At 47.5% G+C, this 21,484-nt stretch overlaps 1 protein-coding gene across 1 annotated transcript in view; it reads right to left on the minus strand.

Moving 5' to 3' along the window:
- The window catches only part of cdh23 (cadherin-related 23), a 160,408-nt gene that overhangs the window by 105,331 nt on the left and 33,593 nt on the right, over nt 1-21,484 (minus strand).

A 21,484-nucleotide genomic window follows, 5' to 3' on the forward strand; every position in this document is an offset into this window, starting at 1 on the left:
GTGTGTGTGTGTGTGTGTGTGTGTGTGTGTGTGTGTGTGTGTGTGTGTGTGTGTGTGTGTGTGTGTGTGAGTTCTCTGAGAACCTCTTTCATATCCAGGCAGGGTTGGAATTGTAACTGAAATACTCCAAACCGAATCAATATTGAATCAAGTCCAATTGAATCAGGGATCGAATTGGGTCCTTGTGAATCAGACTTGAATCAATTCGAGAAATAAATACCAAGCAATACCTGGCCCTAATACAACATCACAAGAACATCTCTCAGACACAAAATGCACACCAAGAATAACATACACCTGCACTCTTCATTCCAGGGAAAATTTACAATAAATAAATAAACAAAAGCCTACACATCATAATAGTTACAACATGCATTATGCAGGAATGGATGGAAATGCATTAAAGAATTATATACATTTGAGTTACAATGCAGGATTCAATGTAATAACTCTAATGAGTAGCGGTTTCATGTAATGATCCACATCAGGCGCAGGATTTCACTGTGTAAGACTGTGACTTGATGTCACACATCAGAGTCTCTTTCTTGTACCTGTCCCGACTGGGCTGAGGGGGAGGGGGGAGGGGGGGTGAATAGGAGAGCACCGTCACCTAAGAAACACGACAACACTGCAAAGAGCAACTGAGGTCAAACTACTCTGTTTCCCCAATACAGTTCTATACAGCACACAACACATCAACTCTGTCAGTCCTTTTATGGAACTCACACAGTGTGTGTGCTTGTGTGTGTATGTGTGCGTCATTCTGCCTGTGTGACTGCGTGTCTATGTATGTATGTGTGCGTATGTATGTGTGTGTGTATGTGCGCATGCGTGTGTTTGCATGTGTGTATGTTTGTGCGTGTTGACTGTGTGTGTGTGTGTGTGTGTGTGTGTGTGTGTGTGTGTGTGTGTGTGTGTGTGTGTGTGTGTGTGTGTGTGTGTGTGTGTGTGTGTGTGCGTGCACATTCGTTATGATATCGTGGCTGTGCACTGCCTTGCAAAACAATGTCTGATCAGCACGGCACATCATGCCATTGTCCCACAGGCTAGACAAATACCCATACACACACACACACACACACACACACACACGCACATACGCACAGAGCATGACAGTGTACGCGGAGGTCCTCCCATGAGGCAGCATTCTACCCGGACGTGTGTTAATCGGAAGGTAACCCTGTCAGAATCCAAACCCCAATCCATATCCTCACACCATTATTATACCGATCTCTACCTGGCCATCCTGGTGAGCCCTCAGCAAACCGACATAAACATGGCCTGATTCCGGGAAACGTTGAGACATTGAGACTCTGAAACACACTCCAGGATCCCACACCAAGGGGAGGGATGGTGGAGGCACGAGGAGGGATTAAAAAAACATGGAGAAGACTACGGGGAGATCAATAGACAGCGGAGAATATATAGAGTTAGACAGAGAGAGAGAGGGTGAGAGAGAGAGCAGAGATAGAGAGAGAGAGAGAGAAAGAGAGAGAGAGAGAGAGAGAGAGAGAGAGAGAGAGACAGCAGAGAGAGAGACAGAGAGAGTGAGAGGGAGACAGAGGGCGAGAGAGAGAGCGAGAGCAGAAAGAGAGCGAGAGAGAGAGAGAGAGAGAGAGAGAGAGAGAGAGAGAGAGAGAGAGAGAGAGAGAGAGAGAGAGAGAGAGAGAGAGAGAGAGAGAGAGAGAGCAGAAAGAGAGAGAAGAGTAAGAAGAGGGAGAGAGAGAAAAGGGAGAGAGAAGAGAGAGAGAGAACGAGAGAGAGCGAGGACGAGAACGAGCGAGAACGAGTGCGTGCGCGCGCTGCGAGCGAGAGAGAGACAGAGACAGATAAGACGGAGAGAGAGCAGAGAGGAAGAGCGAGAAACAATATATGAGCGGACTTGGTGTCCCTGCTGTGTCTAACAGCCGTGAGCTATCTTTAATTCTCTAATTCGGAGCAGGAGTCCCAGTTCTCAGGGAAACCCAGCGACTGCTGAAGTGATGGAGAACCAACTGACTGTTTGGGTTCTGCTCCTCTCAGACCCCAGTTGGGGGTACCTCAGCAAAGGCTGAGTCGCTGGAAGAGCGGTCGATAGATTCTACTCTACTCTGCTTCTGTATTCCTATCCGCTGCATGCTGGAGGGATGATGATGGCGGCAGGGCCTTTGGGCTGCTCTACCTGATGTAGATGTGTTAATTCTCACATCTACGAAGCACTGATAGTGACATTAGTGTGAAAGGTCAGGTTATTCTCAGGTGCAGAAGTGAAGAAGGTTATGCAAATTACATGAAATTTCTATATCTATAAATTGGCTTAGCTAAGGAGGTGGAGGACTTGTTACCAGAAGGTTGCTAGTTCGATCCCCAGCTCCTCCTAGCTGAGAGTCGAGGTGTCCCTGAGCAAGACACCTCACCCTAACTGCTCTCGACGAGCGCTGTTGCTGTGTGTGGTTGACACCGTCATCGGTGTGTGAATGTATCCATTAATGGTTGAAAGACGTTTTGGAAGAAAGCGTCTGCTAAATGCTCTAAATGTAATCATCAATATTTTTTGTGGTATAACAAGTTGCCTTTGCTTTGAGTAACATCAACATGTGTTCCGCAGCTGTCTACAGATCAGCAGTACACCTTTTAATCCAAAAATATATGTTAATAATTTATAATAATTATTTAATTCATAATTTATATAACGGGTGTAACGGTACACTGAAGTCGCGGTTCGGTTCATTCCTCGGTTTAGACATCACGGTTCGGTACGAGTTTGGTAGAATGAATTTTATCGTCGCAGGTTGTACCACCTAGTGTCATACCCTCCCCTGAGCTAGCTGCAACTCTCCCCATTCACACCAGAACACGGTCGGCACTCTGCATGGACACCGCCATCGGAGCCCAATCGCCCCGCAATTTCCTCTCCTCCTGACATTCTGTAGTCAGGTTCTTCCCGCCGCACCTCGCGACGCCAGGGCCGCCGATGTGCCAGCGTAACCTTCCGGCGGCGTTGAGCGGGAGATGTTTAAAGGGGGTAATTTGCGTAGGGCCTGGTGGCTGCCACTGCCGAGGTCCAACTGTTCGCCACAATAGCGCTGTGATTACACCTCCGCCTTTCTACATGCGTCTCCCCTCCCCTCGGCTTCCAGGTCTGCTCACATCTGCCCCCAGCCTGCCTCCGTCTGTCCCAGCGGGGCCTGTGATTGGCCTGGCTGCTCGCACCCTTTCAACACCTCACCATCTCCACCCTTCCATTACCGCCTACCCACATTCCAACCCCTGTCCTCCACCCTCCACCACCCGCCCCCTTGGCATTGTTCTTTGGCCTGGGCGGAGGGGGGGGAGATGGTGGAGGTGTTAAGTACTTAGAGAAAACAATGGGAAGGGAATGGCTGTGGATGGGCATGGTGGAGGTGGAGGAACAGCAGCCACTTTTTTGTCAAGATTAACATGCAAGGGTTCATGTTTTTTTTTTGCTGAAAACGAAAACGGTTGATTAAAGTCACATAGTGGGCTTTAACAATAGAAATCAGCACTTTCCCGTGAGGCAGAATAAGTACAAGCAAAAAATGGTGGACGTTTCTGGTTCCGTAAAGATTAATAGAAACGATGTGACTTTGAAAGTGAAGCTGAACCCTGTGAACCGTCGAAAACCTTCAATTAATCAGGGAGGTGACGCACACAAAAAGTACATTATTCACCCCCCCCCCCCCAAATTAGCTTATCAATAATTCAATGTGTTTTGAATCAAGACTGAACGTCCTTCATCGGTGGGGCAACAGTAAATGGGGGGGAATTAGACTGAGAAGATTTATCTCGGGACACGGAAGCAAAAGTATGGCTCAACACCTGAACAAATTGTCTGACCTCAATCTGTAAAAATGTAACATTATAATAAAAAAAAAACTAAACGTACAGCTTAACACATGTTTGTGGTGGTGCCTTTTGATGAAAAACTAATTCGATCCTTTGTGGTATCGTAGTTTCGGGCGAGGTACGACTCGGAGAGTGCTGAATGTTCAACACGTGCCTTAGTCAGAGACACAAGGTAGACAGGCTTGGGTTCTGGAGCTGGTTCATGAAGCATCTCCCGAACACAGGCAAGAATTCAGTTTCGGAGGGCGGAGTGGTAAATAAGCCACGCCTACAGGTTTTCATTTAACCAGGTAAACCTCTGTCCTGGCTTGGGTGGAAATGGCAAAGAGGTCATGTTTGTAGTGTCTGACCTTATCTACAAACCCATAAAACCTTATGTGTGGTAGTCCACTATGTATCCACTAGGATTGAATGATGTCATCAGAGGAAAGAATAGACTACAATAATTGACATCAGTCTCCACAGACCCAGAGCCGGGTTGCAGAGGCTCCTTCAGTCTTTTCTACCTCGTACCTCGGAACCCGCCTGGATAGAGGTGACCAATCAGGTGCAGGAGATAAATCACAGGGGGGTGGGGGGTGGAACTGAACGGAACAGACGCGGGGAAGGGCACCAGCAGGGCATTGGTGCTGCCGCTAAATTGCAACGGATTCAATTTTCAATTATCGGCCCCATTTTTTTCTATTTCATTTTCTCATATTGTCGTTTTTTCTTTCCCGTTCCCTCGTTCCCCCTCGGCGGCGTTCCGGCATGGCGCTCCTGACAGAGGAGGAGGAGGAAGGAGGAGGAAGGAGAGAAGCAGACGTTTAATGGTGTGAGAGGAGGTTTCCGCCCCATTGTATCGTTTTAAAGAAGTGGATTACTCTTGGTCGGGTCGGGGCGATCGATGATTGGATGGTTCAGCGGGTGTCCGCTTAACGTTTGCATTCAGTGTTCAGCGCAGCACAGCGGGGGGGGAGGAGGGGGGGAGGGGGGGGCTCTTGACCTTTGAGTCTGAGAGGTGACTCGACCGCACCCCCACAAGAGACTTCACCCTCGCTCCACGTTCGTTTTAGATAGAGACCCGACGGACGTCATGTGCTGCAAAATATCCCAACACAAAGAGTGACCCTCTGCAGTCTTCATGCTATGATGAGGAGGAAGACCTTGTGGGATTTCATCTGGAAAATAAGCCAAGATGCGGTGCGCTAGTAGGTCTTATTAATTCTTGAAGGACTTTAGCAAAGTTGGGCTGAACCCATTATCCCCCCGGGTAAGCTGGGAGGGACAGCGTGTACAAGTTATCTTTTAGTAATGACCCCAAAAGTATGAATATTGTATTGGATTGTGTGTTGTGAACCCTGTCCGAACACTGAACACTGTGTAGCAGGCAATTAGGCGTACAGGCCAAGGCTACAGCCCCAAATGATTTATGGAGGGCCCTAGGCCTAAGAAATAAAACACAAATGATAATAACAAATATAACTGCAAGCGGTGATTAACAGGGTCCGAGCAAAATTAAAAGTCAAGAACAAACTAATGGAAGATATATAAATCTAACAAATAAATGTCATATTTTAGAAATGATGACCACTTATAAACCTGAACTGCAGCCTCATTCACATGGTCAAAATGTCTATTGATAAGCACACAACATCCAGAAAACTCCTTAATTCTCAAGTGAATTAAGGGCTGTCTTCAAAACAGATCTTTGAAATTCTGGGGAAATTAAACATTTGTAGACAAGAACACTAACGGAAGAAATATAAATATGACAGAGTTAATTATGAAGGAAAAATGGTTAATAAAGAAGTTCCCCTTAATGCCATACTGTGTCTTGCCAGTCTGATTCTTGGAAACTAATGAGACAGAATGTTGATTGCCTGATGAATTTCAGGTGCTGCTCAATGTTGTGTTTCTTAAATTAGAGGCAATGACAGAATGCCATGTTCAGCTTGTTCATAATGCTCTATTCGGGATTCAAACTCTCATCCTAAGGTTCACCAGTACACAGCATTATCCCGTTGAGCCACTGTCATTCCTGAACTGCATGAAGCCTCATTCACATTGTGAAAATGTCGATTGATAAGCACACAACATCAAGAGAACTCCAAGCACACATTTCACAAGAGATGTTTCTTAAAAGATTACAGATCTGAAATGAGCACTGTTAATGGTATCCACCTAATGATAGCCGTATGGTAGTTATAAAATAACAAAATGGTCATATAGGCAAAATGGGTTGAGACTGTGGACGTTTGGCTTTTCTATGAAATTGTGGGAAAAGTAAACATTTTTAGAGCAGAAGACCAGGGTGTAAAAGATGCATCTAATTCTAGCGATTAATATTCTGGAAGAATTTTGAGTCCCGATCAATCTGGTGAGGAGAAATAAGCCTAATTCATGACTTTTTAAATAGCGCCACCTTTGGGTGCAGTACCACAATTTTGGGTTGATGGGTAGTGGGGGTTATTGGTAACCATACCTGAAAATTTCAAGAGTTTTCGACTTACGGTATTGGCTGCAGTATGCTTCGCTGCTCGGACCCCTAATAATTTACAAGTATGAGTGATGCAAAATAGTCATTCTGATCGTGCATTTAACCTGAGAGAGAGAGAGAGAGAGAGAGAAAGAGAGAGAATAAATATAGATTGATGGTTTATTGAGCCCAGGGGAAATTCAAAGGGGGTAGAGAGAAAGAGAGAGAATAGAGAGAGAGAGTAGAGAGAGAGAGAGAGAGAGAGAGAGAGAGAGAGAGAGAATAGAGAGAGAGAGAGCGATAGAGATAGAGAGAATGCACTGGTTACAGGGCTTGTCATTTTAGTACACTGCATAAACTAAATCTGAAAATTGTGTGAGTATGTATTACTGTTGGTGTGTGTGAGTGAACATGTATTATTCCAATAAAATAATGTTAACACAAATACTACAAATGCTAAACTGGCATGGAAGAATAATACCACAGAGAACAAAGAGCAGACAATCCGAGCATCTGTTCAAAAGTCGGCAAAAAAGACACCATTTTGTACTGTATCTTAGAGTGACAGATGGGCTTTCTGCTACAGAAACACTCAGCTGCGCTATATCTCTCTTTGCTAAGTGTGAGATGCATTCCGAATGCCAAGAAAGCCTACATTTGTGTACACGTGAGTATGTGTATGGATTTAAGTATGTGAGTTTGCGTGCACGTTAGTGTCATGATGCACAGCGTAACTCTGCCTCAGGTCGGCTTATTCAATGTTTTTAATTGCCTTGCTGACGTTCATACAACATTCATGTATAGTAATCATTTCATGTCGACATGAATGTACGCAGGTGTGTTTGTGCCTGTTTAGGAGTCTGTGCGTGTCTTGGGGTTTATCTGCAGAGAAGAGGAGGAGGAGAGGAGGAACAAATAGCATCTCTATCTCTACATCAGTCTGTGTTGCCGCCTGCCTGTCAATGTTCATAGCAGGTTGCCTTGTGAAGACCAGGGCTGTTTATTTAGGTTTAAGAGGTAATCAAGTCAAGCACGCCGCTGGGAGAGAGAGGAGGAGAGGAGAGAAGAGGAGACAAGAGAGAGAGAGAGAGAGAGAGAGAGAGAGAGAGAGAGAGAGAGAGAGAGAGAGAGAGAGAGAGAGAGAGAGAGAGAGAGAGAGAGAGAGAGAGAGACGGCGGAGAGAGGGGAGAGAGAGAAAGAGAGAAATGAGAGGCATGGGAGCAGACAGCCATGTCCGATGGGGACTGGACCAAGGCCGGGGTGCGCTACACTTTGTTTGGTACACAACTCTTGACTCTTGATCTTAAGAAGTGACAAATGCATGCGTTTATAATTCTTCCAGACCAAAGTGGACCAAGTTCCCGTCTGTGTTCACAGCCCCTGTTGGGAACCCAAACGGGCCAGAGGTACGCCTACTGGGAGCCAGGGCCCCCAACAGCCCCCAGAGCAGAACGGGTTGAGGTGCAGGGAACATGACGTCATTCATTCTTACAGCGCTGCGGCCCTGACCCCCCTGCCTTATAACAGAAACAGATCTGGACCTTTAAATCAAGATGTAGGTAATGTACACACACACACACACAAACACACACACACACACACACACGCACGTATGCACACACTTGCAAACTGATGCATAAATAACCACATAAACACACAAACGCACACACACACAAACTGCTGCACACACACACACAGGTGTACGCAAACACACACACACACACACACACACACACACACACACACACACACACACACACACACACACACACACACACACACACACACACACACACACACACACACACACACACACACACACACACACGCTGGGGGTGAGGGCCAAAGGTAATCAACTACCTGACGACTGACAGTAATTACAAAATAATAGCTTGTGCAAAGTCTTCCCTCTTTCCTGGTATAGAATACAGACACCCGTTGAATATACTCTCTCTCTCCATCTTCCCTCTTTGCTAAGAGGTCCTTGTTTTTCTTTTTTCATATGAATAAATGCAAATGAGCAGGGAGCTCATTATCATATAAACGGCCATTGCCTAGGGGCCAAGTCGCTCTGGCGATATTTATTAATTTAGTCATATTTTATATTCACTCTCCATAAACTTCATACGTGTGTTGGTTCAACACGGCACTGCTTTATAGACACAGGGGGCCATCAGGGACCAGTTTGAGTGTTCACGTGCCATGTGTAGATGTGTAGCGCAGAGTGAGTGTGTTTGTGTGTGCCTGAAATTAGACAAATTTATGAACATAAGCAAGCCATGTTTATTGTTCTGTTTGTTGGTGTAAAATTATTACCAGGGAGAATTTGTCTACAACAATTTGAACAATATTTGATAAAAATGACCAAAATATGAAATTTAACCCAGACTCCTGCTTTGTGTACTTTGATTTGCTTCAAATTAGCGGGTTTCAGTGAAAACTACACATTATGGTCAATATCCAAACAAGTTAAGGTCTCTTCTTCTGTCGCAAAAGTCTCTGATATTACCCAGTAAATGGTCAATTGGTGTGTTGCGCTTTTCTAACCAGTGGCAACTCAAAGTGCTTTACAATATTGCATTCACCCATTCATGCAAACGTTCACACACCGAGGGCGGTGTCAACCACGCAAGGCGACAGCCAGCTCGTCGGGAGCAGTCAGGGTAAGGTGTCTTGCTCAGGGTCAGCTCGACATGTTAGGAGGAGCCGGGGATCGAACTAGCAACCCTCCGGTAACCAGCCAACCTGCCCTACCTCCTGAGCCACATGCCGCCCTGTAACAAGTTGATTTAAACAACTTCTGAGACAATCACACCAGGATCGTCAACACAGCGTAAACTTGACGAAAAGTATAAAGTGTCTCAGAGTGCTTCTACTTCTAAACTGCTGTCGTAAGGCCTTTGGTAAAACCACTCTGGCCACAAAAGCCTAAACAATTAGGCCTCGCTTCGTTAAGCAAGTGGAATTTCTGCTTGTGCTGGAACTTTCTGTTGCGGCGAGACGTGGCTGTCCTGCGGAGACTGGGTGACCTTTCTCCACGGTGTGTGAGGCCGGCGGCCGTATCTGAGCGCTGACAATGAGCAGCTGCTGAACGGCCGCGCCCTCGCACCCCTCGCCCCTCACCCCCCACCCCACACAGACGCCCTGCTGCCGCCACCGTGTCGTTAAGGTCAGCCTGGCAACAAGGAGAGAGATCACCCTGATCACTCTCTCTCTCTCTCTCTCTCTCTCTCTCTACCGCTCGTTCTCATCCCCTCTCTCTCGCTTAGGCTCTCTCTCTCTCTCTCTCCCTGCCTCCCTCCCTCACTCTCTCCGTCTCTCTACCGCTCGCTCTAACCCCCTCGCTCTCTCGCTTAGGGTCTCTCTCTCTCTTTCTCTCTCTCTCACTGCCTCTGTCTCTCACTGCCTCTCTCTCTCTCTCTCTCTCTCTCTCTCTCTCTCTCTCTCTCTCTCTCTCTCTCTCTCTCTCTCTCTCTCTCTCTCTCTCTCTCTCTCTCTCTCTCTCTCTCTCTCTCTCTCTCTCTCTCTCTCTCTCTCTCCTGCCTCGCCATGTTTGCTGCCTCTGTAGCCCCTGCTGCCCCCCCCCCTCGACCTCGATGGCCCCAGAGTCCCTGCTGGCGGTGCAGAGGCTGCCTGTACCTGACGGTGCCCCTCCGTCACCCCTCACCACCCCCCTCCCACCCCCACCCCCCCTGCTGCCATCAGCAGCCTCCAGGCATGAGCTGTCATGTCAGAGAGCAGGGGAGAGCAGCCTCCACCGTCTCTTCTTACCCACGGTCAAGGACTGGTCTGCATTGTGCACAACAAGTGGAAGTCAATTCAATTCAATGTTATTTGTATAGCCCTTACTCACAGGTACAGTCTCAAAGGGCCTAACAGGCCCTAGCCCCCCAGAGGGCAAGCAAAAACGTCAGGAGTGCAATGGATGCCATAATTGGCATCCATCCATCCATCCATCCATCCATCCATCCATCCATCCATACAAACATACATACAGGCAAAAAAATTTAAATTGGTGATGGGGTGCTTGCCGTTTCGCCGTAAGAGAGAATCCAGGCATCCAGTCGCACTCATCGCAACACGCTAAAACAGCTAAACCCTGGAAATGTCCCAGCCAGCTGTAAACCCTGATCAATAAGAACCGTTGCGTTGGATCGGTGCTTATTGAACGCCAATTATTGGTTCATTGAATTTGTTCCGCTGCATCGCCAAGTGTTCACTGTTTCGCTTTGATCTATTTCCATTCAATTCCATTCTGGCGTTCAATCGAATCAAATCTATTATACGGTGCTTGAGTTGTAACGTATTTAGCAAATGTTTCACTGTGTCAAGCTGTCTTATAATACTATCCTACACTAGGTGAGAATAGGGAATCACTGCTAGGGCTACCAGCAGGGAACAGTGACCAAAAGCGGATAAGCACACAAAGAAGACGAAGGTGTAAGCGTCTGGAATAGTCACAAATTATCGCTAGTAAAAATGTTTAATAGAGTCTGTAGGGGCTTTCTTGTCAGCACACTTTATGAACCCATACACCCAAGTTCACCTTTTACTGCACAACCCTGCTCTCTCATCTGCCCCCGCGGAAGAGTAACATTATGTCACATCAGATGAAACCCCGCAGTAAGGATCTCTCTCTCTCCGTCCCTCCCTGCCAAGTCGGCCCGCTTCAACATTTGTTTATGGATTGGTTTGTTTCTCCCTGACAAGCAGTTTAACCCGAGGTCCGTGTCCGGGCCGCTGTCTGCTGTCATTTCTCCCAGGGCCGTGCTTTCACAAAGTGACACCGTCTTCCCCGTGCCAAAGAAACCTCTGATATATTCGTCTCTCCCTCCCTGGGCTCTCTCGGGAGTGGTTCATCCCGCTCTCTGCTGCTTGGAGCTGCTTTATGGTGCTCAGGAGAGAGGGGTGTCCTGGGGAGGGAGGGGGGAAGGGGTGAGGGCGGGGCGAGGTGAGGGAGGGAGGGAGGGAGGGAGGGAGGGAGGGTGGAAGCCACGGAGACCGAAGACAGAGGAGGGGAACGACGGACAGAGGAACGGCCCAGTGCACAACTTAATTATACATCAAAGCGGCCGTGTGTTTGAGGGACAGGAGAGACGAGGGACATGCAGGGGGAGGGATGAGGGGGGGGGGGGGGCGGGGGGGGGGGGGGGGGGTGAGAGGGAGGGATGAGGGGGAGGGATGAGAGGGAGGGAAGAGGGGGGGGTTGTTGTGGAGGGATGGTGGGGAGGGGGCTTCAGTACATTTACAGTGTGAGTCATTGGCCACTGGGGCCCGAGATGAGCCAACATTGCATCAGCGGCACCGTCAGTGACGGTCAGATAATCGGGATTGATAATATGTTGACGGCATGTCAATCTCATGAGAAACATATATCACAATAGTTCGTATTAGTTGTATTTGGTCAATGAATTTTGACTAAAAAGTACTTTAGATTTACCCCTGTGAAGTACGGTTGAAATACAAAAATAATGCAAATAATTCTGCTTCCCTCCTCTGAAACAAGGATCCCCCTCAAACAAACAACAGCAAACCACCAACCCCTGTATCATGTTCTGATTAAAATATAAGGATAACTTCTAGTAATGGAGTGACAGAAGAACGCAGGTCGAGATGTTGCTTTCCAATTAACTCTGATTTACTTTATTTGCATGGGAGTAAAGGCATGGGAAACAACCATGCACTCATCCACTGCCATCCATTACATAACACCCTGTGCGGTCAATGCATCCGCTCACAACAACCAAACAACCAACCAACCAACCAAACAAACAAACAAGCAAACAAAAAGTTCGGAGCCGATCCGTCGGGCCTGCTCACGGCGGAAGGTGTGAAGGGAAGAGGCACGCTCTCGCTGAGCGCACGTCAGACCCGAAAGACAGCGCAGCAACAACACCTCCGCTCACACGGCCGAGCCGTACGTTGAAGCTAAAACATCTGCTCCCAGCTGTAATTAGCAGCCGAGCGTTGTGACGAGGGGCGGCGGCGGCGCGGCGGCGGCGGTTGTTTGGCTGGGGGGCGCCTCATAGCCGCTCAACCCTCTGGGATCACGGCGTAAATGGCAGAACAGTAAACGGGTTTCTAACAACGATCATAATGTTAATTATCTCCGGCACTGGGCCGCGCCGGGCGGACTGGGACCGTCTCCGCCCCTGAGCCGGTGTTTACGAGGAATTAATTAAAGCGGGAACACAGACACAACACGCAACGCGACGCAGAGAAAACAATCAGGATGAGACAGAGGAGATATTGGAGAACGCCACCTTTCTCTCTCCCAGCAGGCTCCACCTGCGAAGTCGTCTCTGATTCTCTCTCTTCTCCTCTCCTCGGTGCTCCTTCACCACGCGTTGTTTCTTCTGCTCTGGCCGCAATCTCTTTGGGGAGCAGACGGCCCAGAACGATTTGAGCGAGCGGAGTGTGTTGGAGAGGAGGCAGAGCGTGTGCCTTTCCATTTTTATAATGCCAATGGGCCAGGTTTGTTCAGCTTTTTCTGGTGCCTGAGAAGATTCGTCCCCCCGAATGCATGCCAAGCCATAGGGCTTAGCGTTGCTTGAACCATGGTTCCGTCATGAATGCTTTCAAATGCTGCATGCATACAGAAGCGCACGCAAAAAGGCATGCACATATAAACAGACAGACACAGACACACACAAGTAGGCATACGCCCAACTACATGTTCATACACACATACAGACACACACAGACACATTCACACATTAACACAGACACACACAAACAGGCATATACAGTACACACACACACATAGAAAGAAATGCACAAACACAAACACACACACAAAATACCGGCACACACACACACACACACACACACACACACACACACACACACACACACACACACACACACACACACACACACACACACACACACACACACACACACACACACACACACACACACACACACACACGCCATGTAAAGAAATCAGTGTCAGAAGAATGTAGAACTCTGTGAAGCAGGTTGAGACTTCTGCAGTTCGGGGGGGTTTGGTGGATGGGGGGAGGAGGTTGCAGGGTTGAAAGAAAGTCAACGACAGGTTGATTTATTCAAACAGTGAGGAGTGGTTGAACTCAAACTTTAATGGCTTTTAGGACTGAAAGCCATCTTTCTCACACTACAATCGCTCACTCCGTCTTTCGCTCAGCCACCGCCCCCCCCCGCTCTCCTCCCCCCCTCCCCTCTCTCCCTTTTCTCTCTGGTGAATGCACCCTGAGATGGGCACTCGTGGTTAAGACCTGCCCGCCTTGACAGACGGATCTCCACCCATGTCTGCAGAACGGGCGAATCAAGGTGCTCTTCATGCTCAGCGGGACAAAGTAAACGACCAAAAAACCTGAGAGATAAAGAGAGAAAGAGGAGGCGATTTTCTCTGGTGTGCGCAGGCAGCAGCAGCAGCAGCAGACCTGATGTCCATGCCTTGTTATGTCCCGCTCCCCCCCTCCCCCCCCCCCCCCATCATGCCTTCTCTGGACTGGTCTGGGGAGAATGTTTGTCCGAATCCCTCTCCCCTGCTGTGTTGCTCTTAGACTCTCACTCCTGACTCAGAGGTGGACACTGGGTTTTCAAACTGTGCGTACATCCGGGTGCATCTGGGTATAAATGATACCCTCTCACATTTAGCATGCATGGACATACACACACATTCATACACACACTTGTACACACACACACACACACACACACACACACACACACACACACACACACACACACACACACACACACACACACACACACACACACACACACACACACACACACACGGTCCCTCCCACGCAGTGTGGTACGTGAATAGTCCAGGGTAATGAAATGATGTGGCATGCTCTAATCAATGCTGTCAGATAATCACATGGGCAGATGGAGCAAAATGGACAGAAATTGTGCATCCTACGTCCATCAAAACATAAATTGGACTTGACCCACATTAATGGAAATATTTCATTTTGAAATAATGTTTAAGTCTTTGAATTGATTTAAAGGCAATCTGCATGCGGTTACAATAGTCTCATCATCTCATTTAGACATCCGTGTGAGAGATCTTTAGGGATTTCGGACTTAGACTCTGGGCTGTGTTGTCTCCCCGTCATGCGTGCCACGAATGGACAATCAGATAAACACTCAAACTCAAATGCTCGAGACTTCGTAGAAGCAACCTTGGAACCAACGAAAAACCAATAAAAATGATCAATGCTTTAGAATTTAACAAATAAAATATGTAGGCCTACGTGCATATATATAGTACTTGCATTGTGCAGCATCTTATCCGAGGTATCTTTGTTGTACACAGGGAATGGGTTAACCTAACAACTGTTAGTGCTTGGCACTTGGTTCTCATCCTTACTGTACCAACAGCGATATATTGTTTCTATTTACTCTGACAAATGTACTTATTGTAAGTCGCTTTGGATAAAAGCGTCTGCTAAATGCCCTTAATATAGATGTAAATGTATGATGCAACTGGAGATAATAGACGCTAAAGCAATAGCGACCATTGGCGAAAAGCTTTAACCCCAAGAGTTTACAGGCACAAGAAAGCACAGAATAAACCAAATTCAATGGTTAATGGCCATATGACCTATGACCTGGAGGTTTATCAACTTGGGTCTGAGCTCGGACAATGAAACGGATGAATAGAGCAGCAGGCAGATTGAGTAAGTGAGGGCGGTCGATAAACTTTCAAGGTCTGAACCGCGCTGAAAGAAAAGAAGATAACACGACAGCGCGTATTAACGTCGGGGAAACACAAGAACCCAGGAAACCAAAAGAATCTCCTTCTAATTACAGCAAATGTTTGTAGAAAGGAAACATTGCAACATACATTTAATTAACATGTCCCAGCCAGTAGTGACAACCTGTCAGATCCTGCTAGACCATTAGTGAACCTGTACGGGAATGTTACATACAATCCTCAACAAAATTCAGGAGCCATGTGCACTTGTATGCCCACTCCAGGTTTATTCTGCTATTTTCTCATATTCTGCTCTTTTACTTCTCCTCCACAAGCTTTCCCTCTGAACCTGGTTGAAGTTCTTAGTGTCAGGACTATCCCTGAGGATGGGGCCTGTCAGCCAGCCGCTACTCAGCCAAGCATCCTCTCCATTCAATTACACTTCTGGAGAGACCAGGGGAGATGATACCAAATATCATCGTGGGCTAATCCAAGTCCTAGCCATGGCAGAGTGCATATGTGTGCCTGTGTGCCTGAGTGCGTGTGTGTGTGTGTGTGTGTGTGTGTGTGTGTGTGTGTGTGTGTGTGTGTGTGTATGTGTGTGTGTGTGTGTGTGTGTGTGCGTTAGCTTGCACATGTTTGTGTTAGTGTGCATATGTGTATGCATGTGTGTATTTGCGTGTGTGCATATGTGTGTGTGTGAGTGTTTGTTAGCTCTCACATGTTTCTGTTAGTGCGCACATGTGTATGTATGCGTGTGTGCACATGTGTGTGCAAGTGTGTGTGTGTGTGTGTGGGTGTGTATGTGACGCAAATTGTGTAAAGCTATTTTACAAGACACAAGTTAAAAACGTGTATTCGTGGATCATGAAATATCCATGGGGATATCATTTTTTTAAGTACCAAATATTTGCAGATCAGGGTACACTTGTGTGAATTGTCTTCTGTGTTTCACAAATAATAAAGAGCAATAAAAACGTCCATTGCTGGGCACATCTCATTATCGCACGACACTAATTTCCAACATGCCGTTTTTCTTTCGATACAATAGCCTTGTTTTATTCTTTCATGTCTCCCAGGGGAGCCCTTGCAGACCTCAAACACATTAGTCATACATATAGGAGCAGCATGAAGGTCCAAAAAGATTGTTCCTCTCTCTCCAGTGCTGCAAAAATGCATTTCCTTTGGCTGCCCTAATCCCAGAGGTCTGGCTGCGAGGGACTGTGAGGGATTGCGATGGGGGCATGGGGAGAGCCATAATGAATGCATTCCCCCAAAGTGAACATGGGTGAGGAGGAGGAAAAGGGGTATCGAGAGAGATTCATCTGTCTCCTACCTGGAGTGGACATCGACTTTCACGTGTGACTTTTTTCTCTCCCAGAGCACACATTAACGGCTGGGCAGTGTCGCAGGGCTCGGAACGATGACATTATCACAGCTTTATGGCCATTTTTAGTGTTTGCCTTGCATGCATCATATTTGTATTCATGCACGTGTGAAAATACTGCTTGTTAGCCAAGCCGTTTCATTAATGGGTGCGGTCGAACAACGAGGTAAAAGGTGTGCTTGGACTGGCTGGAAAAAGGGGTGAAGTGATTCTCTGCTCTCATCCAATACACGTTGTAATACGTACTCCATTTTGTGTCAGGGAGACAAAGGAGAGCGAAACACCCGATGAATCTCACATCGTTTTTATTGTGCTAGCCCTTGAATAATTATCTTGGGCCATACATCAGGGTGCGCTTGGTATTGCGGGCTGTAGTTCATAAGGGCTTAGCTTGGAGTGGGCATTGAGATATGGCCAGCAGAAAAATAGAGGCTGAGGAGGGATTTGCCTGCCTGCTTGACAGAACGGGGGACAGTAAACAGATAAGCTCAAACTGAGGCTATCTATCACTCTCTGTCTGCCCCTTTGCCAATATACTCAATGCGTCAAGGCTGGACTATATGCATGCTCCCTGATCCAGAGTCAGCCGTACCATCTGCCGGTCCTCACTACGGTGTTATCGATAGTTGGATCCCACTGCGGTGTGGTGAATAAATACATTGGGGGGGGGGGGGGGGGGGGGGGGTCCAAACCACAATTGGACAGACATCTCAAAAGCCTCTGCCATTGAACCCTAGAGACGTTGTGTGTGTGTCTGTGTGTGTGTGTGTGTGTGTGTGTGTTGTGTGCCTTGTTTTTGTGTACCTGTGTGCCCTACAATGTGTGTTTGCTTCGGAAGAATTTGTGTGCGCTTGTGTGTGCGTTTGTGTGTGCTTGAACTGTAGTGAAAGAGCAACGAGCCAATGAGAAGAGATACGGTCAGATGGAAATCTAGGAAAACAGCAGGACATCATCGGCAAACAGTGCGACGGTAAGTGGCTGGCTGGCCATTAGCGTTGGCGTGTTTAGGCATCACAGACGGGGAGAGGGTCCTCTGATGTGGGGAGAGAGGGTACCAGAGTTGGCGAGGGAGGGCGAGAGAGGCAGGTTGCTGTCATTTGTTTCTCTTTGTTTGGAATGAAACCGGCCAAGTCGCCTCAAAGCGGCGTTGCCACAATCAGCGTTCACACACTCACTCCCCATCAAGCCGAGGCCACTGAAAGAGTTTCAGTTGTCTCGCTTGTTGTTTTTTCCACAAGGAAGGTTGTGGAAGAGTGGGGGAAAATGTGGAGAAAGCACCCCTCACTCTGTATTTTGCAGAATGACTTCCCGTCCCCAAACAGAGTTGCGTTCCTGCCCATCTGTTGCGTTAGTGAGGGGAGGTGGAGATGGGGGGGGTGGGGGGGGAAGTGGAGCTGGGGCACGGAGCAGTCGGTCTCTGGTGCTGCTGCAGTCTGGGGGTCTGTCTGACGATCTGCACGCAGTAAATCTGCGGTCCAGCTCATTAGCGCAGACAGAGAGAATGCGAGCGGCCCACCTGCTCTTCTCCTAACACTTTATAGAGCCACAAATTAAAAGCCATGCTTCCACAAAACGTGTTACCGCCACGCACTAAGCAGTCCGTCTAGGTCATCTGACACCAGCACTACACTGCCGGGCCACACAAAACCCCTGTCTGTCTGTCTGTCTGTCTGTCTGTCTGTCTGTCTGTCTGTCTGTCTGTCTGCCTATCTACCTGCCTTGTCTGCCTTCCTTGTCTCTATGTCTGCCTATCTACCTGCCTTGTCTGCCTTCCTTGTCTGCCTATGTCTGCCTGTCTGCCTGTCTCCCTGCCTATGTGTCTGTCTGCCTGTATGCCTACTTATCTGTCTGTCTGTCTGCCTGTATGCCTACCTGTCTGTCTGTCTGTATGCCTACTTGTCTGTATGCCTACTTGTCTGTCTGCCTACTTGTCTGTCTGCCTACTTGTCTGTCTGCCTACTTGTCTGTCTGTCTGTCTGTCTGTCTGTCTGTCTGTCTGTCTGTCTGTCTGTCTGTCTGTCTGTCTGTCTGTCTGTCTGTCTGTCTGTCTGTCTGTCTGTCTGTCTGTCTGTCTGTCTGTCTGTCTGTCTGTCTGTCTGTCTGTCTGTCTGTCTGTCTGTCTGTCTGCCTGCCTGCCTGCCTGCCTGCCTGCCTGCCTGTCTGTCTTGAGTAGTGTTGCCTTAGATGACGGCTGGCCCTGATTGGTCGGTGAGCGGAAGGCGTCCAGAGAGCGACAGGTTGAGTGATGTCACATGGTGTTTGCTTTACCCAGCGGGGGGGTCACCTGTGGTCGCCCTGGTAATGAGACCGTAGCAATGGGGGGCTCTGAGGTTGTGGGGGGGAGCCATCATGAGAGGCTGAAAAACGTTGGGGCTCAAGGGAAACAGGATGAAAGAACACACACGCACGCATACACATGCACACACACTAGAGCCCGACTGATATAGGATTTTTAAGGCCGATACCGATACGAATATTTTGTGATTAAAAAATCCGATATGCCGATATATATAAAAAAAAAAAATCCAGAAACGCGCAACAAAACAAACAGATTTCCCTAACATTGGTTATTTGTAGTTATCCTTTAAATCCTTTTCACTCTCAACTAACACGTAACAACAGCAAAACTGGACATGGTAGTCATGAATTAAGTCATGCTTATCGACTTTAGAGAATTGATGGGGATGTTCTTTTAATTGTTATTCAAGCAATGTATGTCTTGTGACAGTTGCCAACTTACCATGAACACACTTGCACACATGAGCTGTATTGGAAATCATTCCCTATTCACTCCCTCACTATTCCCTATATAGTGTTTATGATATAGTGCACTATATGGGGAACAAACAAACGAGGGTTAATTCGGACACTACGCTGAACATTTCTAAGCGTCATTTGCGTCAGTAAATGCGCCGGGTATTTGTGTGACGCAGACAGATGCTGCCACATCATGTTAACAAACCGGGCAATCCCGAGGAAAGCTGGAGCTTGTATTGATGTTGAATGCAACATTTCCTTGATCAAGTTTTTTTTATTAATTTTGAATATTACATTTTCTATGTTAACTCCCAATTAAATTGTTGACATCTCTAAACGAAAGCCGGAGACTCCATCATTAAATGTATTAGTTTTCGCGGTTATTCAGCTTCTTCTTCTCCTCCGGAAGAACACTACCGCATTGCATTGTGGTATACGGAGTAACAAGTAGGGAACATCGTATGTACGCTCAAATTTTAGTGCATGAAATTAACCACTGAGAATTCGAACACCACTGCAAAATGGCGAGCACCCTATATAGTGCACTATATCCGTGATAGGGAATGATTTCGAACACAGCTATGAACAACACCGATGATCTCCGTCGATCTCCGTCATTCACTCTGCCTGAATCAGCGGGTTTGGGGCGTTAGAGCGCCCTCTGGTGGACAAACTTTTTTTTAAAAAAATATTCATTTATCGGCCATTATAATGCCGATACCGAATAGTTTGAAAAATGCCTAATATCGGCCGATAATATCGGCCTGCCGATATATCGGTCGGGCTCTAACACACACAATCACACACATGCACACACACACACAAACGCACACATGCACCGATGCACGCACATGCACCAACACACACACACCAACATGACACACACAGACACATCCTCATACACATACATGACATACACATGACACGCATGACACACACACGCCACCCACACACCAAGTCCCCAAGGCATAGAGACTTCAATGAATATCTTTTTTAAGGTATGGCGCCAACTCTGGCTTGCATCTTAGATTCTGTATAGAGAGTCACTGGGTCACCTTGATCTCAGAAGAAAGCAAGACACGTCTGATGCAATCAAAGGTTAGGCACAAGAATACTGTGCTTAACCAACTTCTAATTCCTAGACTATTAAACAACCATTTCATTCTCGGTGTGCTTGTGCCCGTGCATGTGTGAATGTGGGTGTGTGAATGTGTATGTGCATGTGTGGCACTTATACAGTACCAAGACCACTGAACTACTTTGCGACCAGTGTAGGCTAAACTGCATGACAGCTAGTTTTAAACTGCAGGAGATCTGAGTTAATTAACACATTAATAGCTTTTAAGGTATTCAGGCCCACTTCATTAAAACCCCAATTCGTCCCATTCAGACATTCAGCAGGTAGAGCTGACGCGTTGTAATTCTCAGAGAAATGCTGCAGGACTAACCATATTTTACCAGAGCTGGGGCCGAACACAGCTCACTTTAATGACCCCTTCTTGCTCCCCCACTGCCATCATTTTGCTAGGCTTAAAGGAAATTCTTTATGTCCAGGTTCCACACCTCCTAGCAGTGATTATGCTGGCCATAAGAGCACCTCTTTATGAACAATGGGCTAAACGGCCTGGTCAAAACAGTCCTCTCTATTCCTCTGTTTGTTTGCTTGACTGTATGGATTCAGCGGCGGAGAAAGCCGGTGGCTTTGAAGATTTGGCGAAGACTCGGACAAGGGCTGTGCGCTCAATATAAACACAACAAAACGTGCGTGTCCTAAGTGTGTGTGTCCGTGTGTGTTCTCATCTGGGTGTGTTTGTGTGTCTGAAAGTGTGTGCGCGTGTGTGTATGCATGTTCTCATGTGGGTGTGTTTGTGTGTTTGTGTGCAAGTGTGTGTCTGAAAGTGTGTGTTCGTATGTGTGTGTGTGTGTGCGTGATAGATTTCAGCCCTCTGTTTGAAGTCTTCCACTTCACACTGGCAATTACTTCATATCAAGGATTAGATTGGGGGCGGGCGAGGCTTGGGGAGAGTGGAGGCTGAGGGGCGACGGCTTTAGAGGCACCGCAGACACAGACGCTGGGGGGAGAGCAGTGAGATTGAGGTCTGCACCGCAGGACTCGCAGAATTCAAGTGCAGTCGCTCCTATGCTCTTTAAGAAAGAGGAGAGAAGGAGAGCCACACAATGGGAGGGTTCTGCCAAGGGGCTGGGGGAGACGCATAGGAAGGCACCGCGCAGAGCAGAGGCAGAGGGGGGATTTGGACACTGAAGAGATGAGCTATTCACAACTAGAAGAATAGCCTAAAAGATGCGAAAGTGGTTTCGCACTTAGGTATGATTGGTGATGCTTAGG

The sequence above is a fragment of the Gadus macrocephalus genome, chromosome 15 (assembly GCF_031168955.1).
Source record: "Gadus macrocephalus chromosome 15, ASM3116895v1".
Classification (NCBI taxonomy): Eukaryota; Metazoa; Chordata; class Actinopteri; order Gadiformes; family Gadidae; genus Gadus; species Gadus macrocephalus.